This window comes from Bombus vosnesenskii, unplaced genomic scaffold (genome assembly GCF_011952255.1).
Source record: "Bombus vosnesenskii isolate JDL3184/JDL3185 unplaced genomic scaffold, Bvos_JDL3184-5_v1.1 scf7180000013444, whole genome shotgun sequence".
In the NCBI taxonomy this organism is placed as follows: domain Eukaryota; kingdom Metazoa; phylum Arthropoda; class Insecta; order Hymenoptera; family Apidae; genus Bombus; species Bombus vosnesenskii.
The window spans coordinates 411,870-423,676 of record NW_022883055.1 but is presented as its reverse complement, the minus strand read 5'-3'; the positions used below and the strand labels follow the sequence as shown (position 1 = coordinate 423,676).

General features: G+C 38.5%; 1 protein-coding gene across 20 annotated transcripts in view; it reads left to right on the top strand.

The window, feature by feature from the left end:
• The first annotated feature begins 3,079 nt into the window (after positions 1–3,079).
• LOC117238212 (CUGBP Elav-like family member 2) overlaps positions 3,080–11,807 on the top strand; it is a 353,266-nt gene continuing 344,538 nt past the window's right edge. For 9 of the 20 annotated variants that reach the window (XM_033502921.1, XM_033502935.1, XM_033502926.1 and 6 more), the window contains exon 1: positions 3,080–3,630. The gene's annotated coding sequence lies outside the window, so the exon portion shown is untranslated. Of the gene's footprint in view, positions 3,635–11,807 lie in introns of all 20 variants that reach the window. The other 11 variants (XM_033502939.1, XM_033502937.1, XM_033502931.1 and 8 more) reach the window with 3 other exon arrangements.

The following is an 11,807-nucleotide window of genomic DNA, read 5'->3' as shown; positions in this document are numbered from 1 at the left end:
ACTATCATTGCTCGATTGTTTATGTCCTTCTGTTTAGACGTTCCGGGCATTTCGTTATAGGTGGTCTGTTTCTTCCTGTGCAATTTCTCAGTTTAAATAATTATTAGCAAATTCACTAACAAACAGATTAAATAAACATTGTGGTTGCTGCCAAGTAACACTACGCCGCGGACGAACATCGTATCGAAGAGATTAAACTTAAAATTTACTAGTACGTTCTATGAAGAATAACACTCTTGACCTATTGATGATGTATAAATAACATTTCACATACAGTATCTCTTTGAATTCCAATCAATATAATCACATTGCAATAATATATCCTCCTTTTAATGTATATTTGTTACAGCACTGGGTGATAAATATTTCTTACGATAATGAAAAAATACCAGTTTTATGATCCTACGATAAATTTGGTATTAAGAATATATATATTTGTCTTTATTAATAACTGTAACATCATAAATATTCGGAAATATTGCAAAGAGAGAACAACTGATTTGAATTCTTTCCTGGATCAGTCAATGAACACTGATTTTATTCTGTTTACAAATTACTTATCTCCTGACCTCAACCTTGATTATCGAGTCGATATAGCGGACGGTCAGTTCGAATAATCGTTTACTTTCGTTCTCCATATGATTTGTGTGTGCCGAGGAACACGAATTGCGCGGAAGCATATATTCAATAATAATTTACAACGAGCTGACGCGTTGATAGCAGGATCATTAAAATTAACGATTCATTATTCCTACAACTTAGAGATATGTTGATTTCTAACTATGTACTTCGATCATTAATAATATGTCAGCAAAACTTATAATTTATAAGTAAACATTTTATCAGTTATTACCTATATGATAATCTAGCAAGACGAGGTCGAATTCTTATTAAAAGCAAAAATAAATAAATAAATAAAATTACGTACAAAAGCTCGCCAAAGAGTTTTTTCTCAGTCGCTCAACTATCGTTCGTGTCTTATCGAACAGTATAGGTTAAACAGGGGCCATTGAAACTCCAATACGCTTGCGATACGTGTAAGCCTATTTTATCTAGCAGACAACATTGCCTGGTAACGGTGCATTGTCATTCGAAAATTGCACCAAAGGCGATGCTGCGAGGAACCAACCATCGAGGAGTACGGATACATTAAACTGGCGAACTTGCGACAGTCGTGACAAATGGCTCTCGAGGCCATTCGCGCGAGTATATTAACATCATAATGAAACTCGCTCCACCAGAAACGTCGTGACGGGTAATTGGAGTTCTTCATAGATTTGCGCGGCCACGCGTAACTTCTTAAATTCTACAGACATTTATATAGTAACGATCGAAGAATTCGAGGAAGATGCGATAAGTTCGCGCATCGGTATATTCCAGCAATTTACAATTAGTTCTGGCCGAACGTAATTAGGACACACGTGGCTGATAATGTCAACAACATGGAGCTTATTTACGTTGTGGCAGCTGGTAACAGAAGAGTTACCTTGCGCGTGGAATATGAACGATGGGTTCGTTGTGTAACTCGTATGTAACGTTGAAGGAACGGTATTATATAATATATTTTGTAAATATTATAGTTTATCACTCCATAATGTTTTTACATTTATTCAAACTTTCTCAACAGATCATCCATTTTGTTTCGTTAAATGACAAAAGTTCTTCGCATCGAGTAACAGTTCTTCGTTTAGATTCTACAGATTATTATTAGTTAGTTGAAAAATTATTTCAATAATCATTTTTAACGAAGGATATACGATCAACGTGACCACGTGCGATTTAAAATTCTGAAATTAACTATAAAATACAAAATGCTCTCCTATTCCCTGTAAGGTAACTATCACTCGTATGCTATATATATATCATCATTCATCTTCCACCATCCTTTTTCATTTCATTCTTTGCACAATTTGTCATATAGTCACCGAGAGCGTTTCTCAGCCATACATTAGCGTGTCATCGCCTCCCATCACAGGGCATAATCGACTGACAGAATTGAATCGCATCATATAACAAACGTGCATGCAACGAAGACTACTATCGACGTATCAGACAAACGGTCATTCGCTCTTAAAAGTTGCATGACCTGCCACGATTAGCATTTCCAACTGGGTGGTAATCGTCATCGGTAGCTTGGCATCAGATGACGCGTTCTCACAAGAGGGTCAACCCTCAATTCTCGTGTCACCTCACGATATCCAAGGAGTAAAGGCAAATCGACAGAGTGAGATGAAAGATATAGAAAAAAGTTTTTCGCTGAAAATGAGATTTTTATGAAATAGAAGCTTTCGTTTTAAAACAACTCGTTTATTAGTGAAGAAATGAACGAATAAATTTATCAATTTTTTACTATGCCATCTTCGTGCTCTTTTATGTATATTGGCGAAAAATGTTCATCCGTGCAGAAAGATATATATACATATTTATTTAAAAAAATATTGCAACTGTAAAATTCACACATATTATAGTAATGTAAAAAAAAATCGGCCGTAAAAATATGTTCTCTTTGTACGATATTTCTTTGTCCTCTACTATCTTTTTATTTTGGTTGCAATTAAAAAATGTGGTATGGCTAGCATCCTGTATATTATGATAAATATTTTGTTAAAAAAAAAATTGAAATACCATCGATCTCTATAGAGCACAAGGGATACGTCTCGAGCTATAGAAATCACACGAGTTATACTAATTTAGACATAAAAAGTAAATCTTACATGCTTCATAACTATACACTTCTCTATGTTTACAAAGTTTACGAGATAAATATCGTTCTTATAAAAAGTGAAAGAAAAATGGCAAAGAATCGATTTTGTTAGATATCGTTAGACTCATCGGCTCTCGTTCGCCGGTTGATACAAAGAATGTATGTACATAGAAAGCGGACGACGACGACGACGACGACGACGACGACGACGACGACAACGACGACGACGGCGCGGTGGCTCGACGCACCAAGGCAGAACAGACAGAGAAAACGGAACGAACGAGAAACCGGAGGGGTGGCGAAGCGTCGGTGGCGCCTCCAAAGCGTCGGTTGGTGGGGGCTCGTGGTAGCAGGGGCGTACGGACGCGACGCGGCGTATCCATCTCTCCTCAGTCGACGTCAAGCCGTCGCGACGCGTGCGTCTTCTCTTTTGTTGGTTTTGCGAACCTCACGAGACTCGCGTGTCTCGCACAGCGTGACTAGTCTTGTCCGTGTTCGCCCACCTGTTCGCTCCAGTAAGTCGATCGCGAGTATCATGACAACGAATGTTATGTTCCGTGTAATAATCGGCGACTTGTCGCTTGGTGCACGTGCGTCATCCTTGTTGTCGTAGCTTCGTTACCTTGTGTTTCCGTGTTTCACCAGGGATACCTGAGATTTCGAGGGGTTCTCGCGAGTGACCTGACAACCTCGCGGTCCAGGATCTGCCACGCGATCATCGCGACGCGTGTGTCGTGTTTCGAGCACCGTAATCTCGTGATAGGTGGTTTGCTAGCCGGCTAAACTGGAACAGTGCTACTGGTACGTTGCAATAGAAGAAGAAACAAACGGTGTGACGAAGAATCTGTTGCAATCGTGTTGGTAATCAGTGAACCAATCTCTCGGTGATAATTAGTGCGAAACACTCCTTGGATTATGACTGTTGGGTAGGTATGCGAAAAAATATTCCAATTATTGATATTTATATGGAAGAGGGTTGAAGTCGTTCGTGTTTGGAATCAGTCAGAATTATTGACGGTGGGATGTTACGAATGTCCATTGCTGACACGATCATCATGATAGTGGATGAACAGTGGAGCGATGGTGCGCTAGGAAGAGAATTAATTGGAGAAATGGTCGTCACGTTCTCACGTTCCACATTATCCATGTTGTACGTTATTAACGCGAATTTCGCGTTCGTCAGCGGTTAAAGCTTCGACTAGAACACAAATATCGTCGCAATAGTATGCAATATGAATCAGCGACATGCTTGGTTATAAAGAAGTATGCTTCTATCGTACGGGAAATGGTAGCGAAAGCTATGTCATACGTTCTTGATCTTTTTGTTAGGGGCGAAGCTTTGTATATTTTTGTCTCAAGCGTGGATCTCATCGGTTCGAAATCGGCTTTGTCAGCCGATTAACATTTCCACTTTGGTATTCGTTGAGATCTCGTTAATGTTTCAAGCCAGCCTCGTTTATCTTTGGACAAGTGACAAGTGTTTTCGCTCGGGGCAAATTTACAATAGGCGTGAGTGCTGAATCCGACCCGGCATAAAAGTCTTCAACTACCGGTATGGCTTGATGATTCGTTGAAATTTAAATAGATCATCAGACGTTCATCTTGCGTTTCGTAACGTGATTGGGCTTTCCTATTTTCCCACTACACAATCGTGTTTCTACTTCCAATCATTTTAAATTCTTTGAACAGAGCTTGTTGAAAATGAAGTTCTATCTGATCTATTCAAATAAAAGGAGAATAAAATAGAGAAACAAGGTGAACAAAATCGACGAGCCTACTAAGTTTGATATATCGACATGTTACTCGTACGATACTGTGATATACATATATATGTATATAGATTGACGTAGAGATAATCGATAGAACAATTTATGCAAATATAAGAAGCATAAAATCGGCATGGAAATCGATGTAACACGGATAGCGATACTCCGATCGTTCTAAGCGCTGTATCTTAAATCATAGTTATTTTGAAACACGAAACATTTGTCCAGCTCTAGCTATTCCTGCTTCTAATCCTTCTGTTTATCGCACATTAATGACTCTGTCAGTAAGGCGTAATGATGAGGCGACTGTTTAGATTGACATCGCCGCTGGCCTTCTCACCTTGACTGGCTGTTGCACGCTTTCGCAATTTAAGCCGGTCAACGTATCGTATCGCGTGTTACAGTGTTACAACGTCCGATTTCTACTGTTTCGCTGTTTTCATTGCTCGATATCGATTCGCGATTATCAGCGCCGTATGAATTCTCCGATCGAGACATATTATGATCGCTTCTACCAGCGTACGCGCGATTTCGATGGCCTTGAAGTTTCAGTTGTACGACATGGCTGCGTGGACCGCATATAGTTGAAACGGTATCGATATTATTAGATCGCTGCTCGACACGTTTCGACAACGATCGTTGTTACGAAAATTTGTCAATGGTTTGCGTCACGTGTCAAATGTGTTCGCTGTTTCGCAGTTTGTTTCGTTTGGCAGTACTGTGCGTTTGTGGGTTTCTTTTAAGTTGCGTAATGGCGGGCGTGAATTATCGTTCGTCTAACGAGCCAAATACAAAGAGCCGATTGTTCCAACGTTTAACCCTCGGCTGGTTGGGTCGTTTCAGACTACGATGCTCAACGAAATAAAGGATACGAACAAGGATATAAAAGGAACGCATTAATAATAAAATTCGCAAGATATGTAAGTGATTCGTATAACGCATATTATGGTATACGGCGTATATGACGCTGCTTCCTTTAACGCGCAACCTATCTCCCCGTTATACGACGGTCGATTGTATATCTTTCATAATTTTTTCGTAATATTTTATGATTCTACGCATCTCGTTGCGTATAATTTAGTTTCTTCAGATTTATAATTTCGATAGTTACATAGCTTCCGTTAGATAACTAGAATGATAATCGATAAATCTTTGAGTAAAGTTCTATAATAGTAGCTGTAATAGCCTATCTTTACATATTTAACAATGGAATTGCACGTAGGAAGTTGTACTGGTCAGAAATGGCCCAGTCATCGCCATCATCTGTTTATCGTTCTTAAGTTAAGCCGTATAAAGATTCAGTTATTCGTTGAAAAAACAGCGAATTGTAATTTTATTAGGGCAGAAAGATTGTTTCTGGAACCGACGATTTTATTCCCGAAAGATAAAACTTGGCTGTGATGGTATGCTTGCGCCACGTAAAATCAAGCAGAATCTGTACATTCTTGATTCAAGGACTATTAATTGGGTCACGCGTGATGATTCGAATTGCCATGAATTTTCAAACATACTTATTCGATACGATTCGATAATATCACTACTTGAAATTAATATTTCTCCGAATCTGCCTTAACGCCTTTAACGATAAACATGATCATTAATTGCACTGACCGACACCACACATTTTTCATAATAAAGGAAGCAGCATTTCTCTTTGTCGATTCTTGCGGTTTGAATTATACAAACTCACAATCGGAGATACGAGCTTTCCAATGATAAATAGCAAACATATACTCGTTCGAATAATTACTCGTGGTATTGTATTGTACGTCAGCGTTCATAAGTTCGGGGTCACGCATCAATTGATACTCCTAACTGAAATTGTTACAAGAAAATAGTTCGTCTACTGTCAAGTTGTACGCACAGCGATGAAGCAGATTTCGAGAGAATTTCAAATAATATAATATATAAAGTTACTTTATATAATTATCTGAAAAACAACGTTTGAAAATAATCTCCAATAAGTAATGACAAGTTTGCTTTTTAGGTCTGCAGTACACATTTACAATGTATCATTCCATTCTCATGGAATCATTAAAAAGGTTAACAGAAATATTCAAACGAGTCTGATAAATAAATCTGAAAAAGGTCTCGGAGCAAACTTCGATTCTCTTCGTGCGTACGCGATCTACAAACCATAATATCTTCCGCGATAGAAAAGGGAGAAAAGGAAAGGAAACAGGAGGAAATAAAAGGAAAAGAATTTGAAGAACAGAGCGAGCTTACGACATTCGTCGGGTTGTCGAACGTGCGGTGGCTACTGGAGAAAACGCTGTTCCGGCGTCTTTGTCCCGATCGGCACGTCGCTTTATCGTGGCACGTGAGCCTCGTGCCAAAATCACCAGGCACTGGCGACAAATCGGTATCGTGGATTTATTCTCGGCGTCTTTGCCGCGGTGCAGTGTCGAGAAACGATACAGCAAAGTGGAAGCGAATTGTCTTCTGCGAGAGCTTTTGACCGAGAGACCAGGCCAGGAAAGCTGCGATATGTTTTCACGGAGTGGCTGCATCTTCGAAGGCGTTCTGTTCCTTCGACGTAACGGGTCTGGACACGAATTCTCGAGAAGGTGTCTGTATCGGGAAAAGGAACGATTGGCGCGCTGACTCGTGCTCTTTCTTCTTCCGAACCCTTCGCGTGCGAGCTTTTCTCTTAAGCTCGTTATCCACAAGCGTATATGTACAAGCTACCGCCGAATAAGGGTTTGCGTTGTTTTTGGCCAGCTTTCATAATCACTTCGAATTAGAGAATTCTTCTATTAGAATTACACGTTTAGAATTATTATTTTTAATTAGAATCTAATACCGCCATTTTTTTATATTACAGATGAGTGGAATCTATGTAGAAACCGAAGGAATATCTATCCACGAATTACGATCGTAGATAGATCGTTTTATTTCGCTCCGCGTTAATTATAAATCTTGTTATACGATGACTTTATATACCAGTCGCTCCATTCAAGTTTTTCCACCATTCACTTATAATAATTGTTATTTCACAATACTATCAGTTAAGTTATAAACGAGGTTATGGTACGCGAGGTCATTCTTTCGTAACTCTTATCAGACATCCGCCATTCACGTGTCAATTACCGTTATGGGAACCCAGTATTAGAAATCTGAAGTATTAGAAACTGTGTTATAAACAATATGAAATAGCGAGTTGAAACGAATCTCTAGATTTTATCTCTTTACGTTCGTACAATATGAATTTGTATTAACTTTTTCTGCTAACAAGCGGTAATGCATTTTTTGTATATGTTATGTAATGTGTCGTGCATTGCTGGAAAGAAAACTAGCTGGCCGACACAGGGGCAAGGACGGTACTTTGTATTGTTTACCGTCACACGTTGTTGTATGTATTGTCTTGTTCGTATACGTGACGTTTTCGGCCAATATACGGATTCTGAATTACATTGAGCCTACATGAAATAAGCAATCAGATATGCATTCCTTACGCTAGTCTTCTTTCCAGCAACACACACTACACACTATGCTATACTATTGTTTTACAATCAACATGCCTGACGTGTGCTATGAGCGAGCACGTAGCGATATATTGATCGTCAAGGCAAAATCAGAAAGGAATTTTCCTCATTTACAGATGAACGTATGTATGTATTACGATATTGTGGGTCAGTTTTTACGACGATAGTTCTTATTTCGTTATGAACGGGACGACTCGGTAGACACGAGGAAGACAAGGTTCGTTTCGTATAGACGAGAAGTTTGCGCGTTATTAGAGTATCGCGGAGGATTTTCCGTCGTCGACAATTATGCTATGCAATTATACAACACGGAATGAAATTATACGCTAATGACGTTGCAACATGCTCATCGTGATAATGGATAGGAAACTTGTTTCCCTTCTCCGCGTTTTATTCAAGGCTTCACGATGCGAATGTAAGCGTAATTTTTGTTCAATCTTGTGTGATTTTACTTGCATCATTTGAAATGATGTAATACGTTTATTTTTCCAAGTTAACTTCGATACGATTACACCTACTTGGTACGAAATGCTGCTTCGAGCGAATAATTTTTAGCTAAACGATGCTATTGTCATCTCGTATCGTAATAGCAGGGGAATAGTTTAACTGAATCAAAGAAAACATACGCTTTATCACTTTCCTTCCCAGTTCGTTGAATAACGTATATGCTGATGTAGAAAAATATAATATATTTCTTTAACGTTATTGTTTATTCTAATTCTTTTTCAAATATTATGTTGCAATAATTTTGAATAAGAATGTCAATTTGTACGATTAAACGACGTTCAACGATATTCTATACTTCTGGTATCTACAGTGTATTTACTTTAACTGGCATTGAGGAAGACACTTGAAATTATTTTAAGCGTCGAACACGTATGGTGTATTATTGAAATAGACTTACGATGTAGAAATTCGTTTATATTCAAACGCATTCGGAATAATTGAATTTTTCCGAAAATTATTTCTCCTAAAACCTTCTTCTCCTGTAAAATGTATAGCTGTATTTACCATTGGATTCGTTAAAATATATTATGTTAAAAATATTTGTTTTTTTTGTTATGAATATCTATATACTGTCAAAAGCATTTGTATATCGATACTATAGCGTATACTACGTACTGCGTAATGCAAGGAAGGTTCTGCGTGTACACAGGGAGTAGATTTTCGACTTGGTGACCTATATGTACAAGAATCTCTGATTACATGTCTCGGATAATCGAGAGTCAGAGAGGCAATGCCCGTATAATTGGAAGTCCAGATAATCGATGTTCGAATAGTTGATATCTAGATAATTGACGTTTTACAGTATTAACAAAGTAGCATTTGTTGACATGACACAGCGGAATAATCGAAATTATTATTAGGTCGTGAAATTTCGTCAAGATAATCCAAGCAACTGACACAATAATATTATATTATTTTATGCAATGTTTTGAATGAAATTGTTTAAATAGCACATTGGATGTAATATATCTTTTTTTGTAATAAAAGTCGGCATATTATCATATATTTAAATTCACGGTGGATTCAATTTATATTTTTCCAACTCATGCTATTTAAAAAATATTTTATTAGTAAACGTACTGCAATGTAAATACGTATGTTGAAACTTGAAACTAAAACGGTGACCTGTTATGACCAGCTCTCGGGAAAAATAAGAAAATGATTGGGACCAGAAAATTGTCAGGAGGTTACAAAGTAAAAGAGATTGAAAGGTGACTGATCAAAGACGCGAAACTCGTTTAAAAGGTAAATTCTACAAAAGTCGAAGATGCAGTACGATATTCAAAGTCCTGTTGACTAACCACTTATAAACGAAGAATATCTTTTTAGAATCTATTACAAGACAAAATAATGTATCGAAGCTTCTAGTATTTGGCTTAACGTACGTACACGTATAACAGGTTCGTATAATTTCTCAAAGTCCAAAAGTAAAATCACTATAGTATTCGCTAAAAGAAGTACAAGAGTCGTTGAAAAAAGTACAAATCTGGTGTAGTAAAGAAATTTCGGAAGATGATGGAAAGGAATATATCGGGAATTTAAATAACAAAACTGAAAATCATTAACTCCTTAACGGCCTGTGACTGAGAGACTGAACCTGTGTCGAAATTAATAGGATAAAATTGTAACACGTGCGAGTATTTTGCAATGCTACGAATGTATCATGTGTTTCACTCATGGTCGTGTCATGTTAATACGTACAGGTCCTTTGTTTTCGATTATTCCGCATTCTACTTTCAACAATGATGTTTGCGCCGCAGAAGCGTTTGCATCTTGTAAATTACTTCAACAAAGAGTAATTATGTCTTCTTCTTGTATTAGAACAGCGATGTTATTGAGCAATTACAACGATACATTTGTAGGTTTAAGAAAACATTTTGCAATATTAAACTTTAGTTGTTAAAAGCAATTATTATAATTATCGATCATCGTATATCATACTCTGCAGCACAATGGAGGTTGAGGGAAATAGGAAGAGAGACAGAGGTGCATGCCAGAGAGCAGTGACTCATAGTTGATGAAAGAGCAGCGTGTAAAGTACGATAACGCGCATAGCCTGGCTCGAGTCCAATTGTAAGCGCGTGGGAGCCGCGCGATCAAATCGAACGCGTTTACAAGAAACGCCAACTCGTGCTATAATCGAACAGCAAAAGTGGCGATATCGGAACGGACTCGAGGCCAAAGATAAAAAAAGCAGAAGAAAAGAAGCGTTCCGCTGGGTTGCGCGTCGGTATGCTATGCAGATGTAAAACGCCTGCCGTTTGTGTATCGGTTTCGGCGTCAGTGACGGCCGCACGTTTCGCGCTCTCTCTATTTAGATGGTAAAAGAACACTTGCAAAAAAACAACAGCGTTACATAAAAGCAAACGCCGAATGCCAAGCAATAATGCGTTCTGACGTGTACATGAGTGCAAAAGCTGCTCCAATTGTGTCGATCGCTACATACTCACAGATATCGACGTCCACGACCTTTGCCCTAGTCGTCCCTGAAAAACCTCGCGACCACCGAACAGTAATCAGTTATTCCTATTTGACGTGGAAAGCTACTGGATTCTGTAGGATGTTTTTGAGATATTGGAAAAATATTGAATTAAATCTCTAAATATGTGTTAAGTAGCTTACTCGATCGCTGTTCGATTCAGCCGCACGCGTGACTTCTAACAGAAAAACGGAGGACTTTTCCAGGAAAAGAAAAGTCTTTAATCAAGTGGCATACCATTTGACAGGAACACCAATCTTGGAAGAAATCGAGGAACAATTTCTCGATTATTTCTGGAACAGTCGTCGGTTAGTCGATAAATCTAAGTTGAAAACATAACGTGTCGAAGCTGCGCACGACTCTCGTGGCGGCGTAAAGTTTAATGGTACGTTCCGGTCCGAGGAGAGTAAACTTCTGCCGTCGTTGGTTATCGTTAACCAGCAAAAACCTGCTTCGAACCTTGTTTAGAGCAACGTGGAAAGTGGCGAGAACACTGGGTCGCAGTACACACGCACATATGCGCAACAACAGAGAGCGGGGGAGGAATGAAGTAAACCATAGAAAATTAGTTAATTAGTTTTCCTGGCTCGATGGATGGGCGATCGTGTTGCGACATAGATTTTAATGTGGTCATTTTCATAGGGCTGCATAGCGTCGGTTATGGTAGCTGTAAGTCAAAGTAATAAAAGAACTCGCAATTTAATCGAAATAGGAAATCATCATTTCGATGGAAAATAAAAATCACGGTGTTACTTCCATTTCTATGATTTCGACAGCTTCCCGGTTCCACTTTCATAAATTAATGGAAAAAGTATCGGTACGTCTCGATTTTCACGCAGGTAACCAATCTAGCGTGAGAATCGTTG